The sequence below is a fragment of the Cherax quadricarinatus genome, unplaced genomic scaffold (assembly GCF_038502225.1).
Source record: "Cherax quadricarinatus isolate ZL_2023a unplaced genomic scaffold, ASM3850222v1 Contig6957, whole genome shotgun sequence".
NCBI lineage: Eukaryota > Metazoa > Arthropoda > Malacostraca > Decapoda > Parastacidae > Cherax > Cherax quadricarinatus.
The window spans coordinates 1-5,294 of record NW_027201983.1 but is presented as its reverse complement, the minus strand read 5'-3'; the positions used below and the strand labels follow the sequence as shown (position 1 = coordinate 5,294).

The window sequence follows — 5,294 nt, the reverse complement described above, 5'->3', positions numbered from 1 at the left end:
GCTTAAATATTTACAAATATAGACACAGAAGATGTGCTCTTACATTGTTTATGGGATGGCTTAATAAATCAGCGTAAGGTCTCGGTCATGTGACTAAAAGCTCCAGTTATTTGGTGATCACATGACTAAGATTCCTGCCAGTAAACACTTGTCTTCTCTCCTGGAGAGCATAATACCACCACCAACATCATCATCATCACATAGCCGGCTTATCTTCTCTCCTGGAGAGCATAATACCACCACCAACATCATCATCACACAGCCGGCTTATCTTCTCTCCTGGAGATCATAATACCACCACCAACATCATCATCACACAGCCGGCTTATCTTCTCTCCTGGAGAGCATAATACCACCACCAACATCATCATCACACAGCCGGCTTAGATTCCTCTCTTATATTCACAATGTTTGTGATGAGTTCCAGGTTCTGAGTTCCTCGACGTATTCTGTGCCTCTTAAAAGTGTAGGAATACAACTCCTGGGCCTTTTGTGGGCGTTGTTTCATGTGTTTGGCTTCTTGAAAGAGAGTGACGAGCTAAAGTTCCTGGGCCCCTTGATTTCCAGCTGCTGGATTTCTTGAAGGAAATGAGCTATAGTTCTTAGGTTTCTATAAGTGAAATGAGCTATAGCTCCCTCTCTGTCTTTGTGTTAAAGTGGAGGTGACGAGGGTTGTGGGATACAGAGAATAATACCTCCCTGGAATTGCTCAGTGACCGAAATACATCTTGTCTTTGCAGGTTATACAAGTGTGTGTGTGATAATACGAAGTATATTAGTGTATACTGAAATGAATGGATATTTGATTCCAGAGTTCTGCAGTATTAAAACTTGCTTAATTCCACGTTAATGTTAATGGTTAATTTTTTTCATTAATAAACTCGAATGCAAACATAAATTTAAGTAATTTCTTTGATTTGATTTTTGTATTTTTAATAAAATATAATGTCTTCTTTCCTAGGTATGAACGACAAGTCATTCTGGCTGGGAGGAAGTGATTTATTATATGAAGGAACGTGGCAATGGGTCACCGGAGAGCTGGTTCCTAGAGGTATGTGAGAGGAAGACGTTTAGGGTACGTGTGATGGCAGATGCTCGGGCCAGGGATGTGTGAAGGCAGATGCCCAGATAGTTATACATGGAAAGACAGATGCCTAGGGATGTCCCAGGGCAACTGTCCTGAAGTGGGTATGAGGGCAGTGCCACGTTAGTTAGTTTAATATCTTCATTATGTGCCCCGTACCCATCCTGTGGGCGGTAGTCAAATATTACAGACCCAGTCCAGGGACTGACCACCAGAGTTTTGATAAGTGAACAAGTTAAACAGATAATGGTAATGGAATTCTTATGTGTGGTTACAGTTATATGTTTATATGTGGTCACTGTTATATGTTTATATGCGGTTACAGTTATAAGTTTATAAGTGGTTACAGTTATATGTTTATATGTGGTTACAGTTATATGTTTATATGTGGTTACAGTTATATGTTTATAAGTGGTTACAGTTATATGTTTATAAGTGGTTACAGTTATATGTTTATAAGTGGTTACAGTTATATGTTTATATGTGGTTACAGTTATATGTTTATAAGTGGTTACAGTTATATGTTTATATGCGGTTACAGTTATAAGTTTATAAGTGGTTACAGTTATATGTTTATATGTGGTTACAGTTATATGTTTATATGCGGTTACAGTTATAAGTTTATAAGTGGTTACAGTTATATGTTTATATGTGGTTACAGTTATATGTTTATATGCGGTTACAGTTATATGTTTATATGTGGTTACAGTTATATGTTTATATGCGGTTACAGTTATAAGTTTATAAGTGGTTACAGTTATATGTTTATAAGTGGTTACAGTTATATGTTTATAAGTGGTTACAGTTATATGTTTATAAGTGGTTACAGTTATATGTTTATAAGTGGTTACAGTTATATGTTTATATGTGGTTACAGTTATATGTTTATATGTGGTTACAGTTATATGTTTATATGTGGTCACTGTTATATGTTTATATGTGGTCACTGTTATATGTTTATATGTGGTCACTGTTATATGTTTATATGTGGTTACAGTTATATGTTTATATGTGGTTACAGTTATATGTTTATATGTGGTTACAGTTATATGTTTATAAGTGGTTACAGTTATATGTTTATATGTGGTTACAGTTATAAGTTTATAAGTGGTTACAGTTATATGTTTATAAGTGGTTACAGTTATATGTTTATAAGTGGTTACAGTTATATGTTTATAAGTGGTTACAGTTATATGTTTATAAGTGGTTACAGTTATATGTTTATAAGTGAATACAGTTATATGTTTATAAGTGGTTACAGTTATACGTTTATAAATGTTTACAGTTATAAGTGGTTACAGTTATATGTTTATAAGTGGTTACAGTTATATGTTTATAAGTGGTTACAGTTATATGTTTATAAGTGGTTACAGTTATATGTTTATAAGTGGTTACAGTTATATGTTTATAAGTGGTTACAGTTATATGTTTATAAGTGGTTACAGTTATAAGTTTATAAGTGGTTACAGTTATATGTTTATAAGTGGTTACAGTTATAAGTTTATAAGTGGTTACAGTTATAAGTTTATAAGTGGTTACAGTTATAAGTTTATAAGTGGTTACAGTTATAAGTTTATAAGTTTACAGTTATAAGTTTATAAGTGGTTACAGTTATATGTTTATAAGTGGTTACAGTTATATGTTTATAAGTGGTTACAGTTATATGTTTATAAGTGGTTACAGTTATATGTTTATAAGTGGTTACAGTTATATGTTTATAAGTGGTTACAGTTATAAGTTTATATGTGGTTACAGTTATATGTTTATAAGTGGTTACAGTTATAAGTTTATATGTGGTTACAGTTATAAGTTTATAAGTGGTTACAGTTATAAGTTTATATGTGGTTACAGTTATAAGTTTATAAGTGGTTACAGTTATAAGTTTATAAGTGGTTACAGTTATAAGTTTATAAGTGGTTACAGTTATAAGTTTATAAGTGGTTACAGTTATAAGTTTATAAGTGGTTACAGTTATAAGTTTATAAGTGGTTACAGTTATAAGTTTATAAGTGGTTACAGTTATATGTTTATAAGTGGTTACAGTTATATGTTTATAAGTGGTTACAGTTATATGTTTATAAGTGGTTACAGTTATATGTTTATAAGTGGTTACAGTTATATGTTTATAAGTGGTTACAGTTATAAGTTTATAAGTGGTTACAGTTATATGTTTATAAGTGGTTACAGTTATATGTTTATAAGTGGTTACAGTTATATGTTTATAAGTGGTTACAGTTATATGTTTATAAGTGGTTACAGTTATATGTTTATAAGTGGTTACAGTTATATGTTTATAAGAGGTTACAGTTATATGTTTATAAGTGGTTACAGTTATATGTTTATAAGTGGTTACAGTTATATGTTTATAAATGGTTACAGTTATATGTTTATAAGTGGTTACAGTTATATGTTTATAAGTGGTTACAGTTATATGTTTATAAGTGGTTACAGTTATATGTTTATAAGTGGTTACAGTTATATGTTTATAAGTGGTTACAGTTATAAGTTTATAAGTGGTTAATATTTTTTCATCTCTCATCTTTTTTGTAACATTTTATATTTATTACATTACATTACATTACGTTACGTTACATTACATTACATTACATTACATTACGTTACGTTACATTACATTACATTACATTACATTACGTTACATTACTTTACGTTACATTACATTACGTTACATTGCATTACGTTACATTACATTACATTACATTACATTACATTACATTACATTACATTACGTTACATTACATTACATTACATTACATTACGTTACATTACTTTACGTTACATTACATTACGTTACATTACATTACGTTACATTACATTACATTACATTACATTACATTACATTACGTTACGTTACATTACATTACGTTACATTACATTACGTTACATTACATTACGTTACATTACATTACGTTACATTACATTACGTTACATTACATTACGTTACATTACATTACATTACATTACATTACATTACGTTACATTACATTACGTTACATTACATTACATTACATTACATTACATTACATTACATTACATTACGTTACGTTACATTACATTACGTTACATTACATTACGTTACATTACATTACGTTACATTACATTACGTTACATTACATTACGTTACATTACATTACGTTACATTACATTACATTACATTACATTACGTTACATTACATTACGTTACATTACATTACATTACATTACATTACATTACGTTACATTACATTACGTTACATTACATTACATTACATTACATTACATTACATTACATTACGTTACATTACATTACGTTACATTACATTACATTACATTACATTACATTACGTTACATTACATTACGTTACATTACCTTACGTTACATTACATTACGTTACATTACGTTACGTTACATTACATTACGTTACATTACATTACGTTACATTACATTACGTTACATTACATTACGTTACATTACATTACGTTACATTACATTACGTTACATTACATTACATTACGTTCTTATGGACTTTGTACATTCTATTATTACTTCTGAAGCTACGCTATATTACCTATATTAAATATTAAATATTATTTTAGGCCCACCTTACTGGGGACTGAGAGACTACTTCGTGATAGAACCAGTGACAGACTTGGATGAGAACTGTCTCAGTCTGTTAGCTGCTGGACAACACTACTTCAGGTCTGTTAGCTGCAGGGATCTGCAGTACCCTTTGTGCATGTCAGCAACCACAACACTGCACACAGCTAAGATAAAGCCCACTCTCCTGCACTGAACAACCAATGTAACAAGTCTAACATACCTACTATAATTGTGATAGCTGACTTTAATGTGCTTGACAGCACATTTATTGTCTCTTTAGAGTGACCTTTAATTCTTTTGAGTAAATTCAAGTATATGATAAATTATCCTTACCTTATTAATAAAAATGCAGGAAGATAATTAAATTAAAAAAATATCTCAGTCGTTTCCTTGAAACCTATTATGAAGCAACACAAAAAATATTTGCCAAGATATTAGATTTAATGACAACGATTATGTGTTATGTACAGTTGGGGGAAAAAATCCCGATACTTTCTCCTGGGCAAAAATGATGTCTGGCAACTGAGAAACAGTACCGTAGCTTGTAACTATGTTAATTGTTTAACAAAATTATCTGCTTGTTGAATATTAAGAATAAAGTGAAACATTGAT

General features: G+C 30.6%; 1 long non-coding RNA gene across 1 annotated transcript; it reads left to right on the top strand.

The window, feature by feature from the left end:
- The first annotated feature begins 64 nt into the window (after positions 1-64).
- On the top strand, positions 65-5,059 carry LOC138852299 (uncharacterized). Its single transcript, XR_011391634.1, has 2 exons — positions 65-1,051; positions 4,679-5,059. It is a non-coding gene; the product is annotated as an uncharacterized lncRNA (long non-coding RNA).
- Positions 5,060-5,294: the final 235 nt, after the last annotated feature.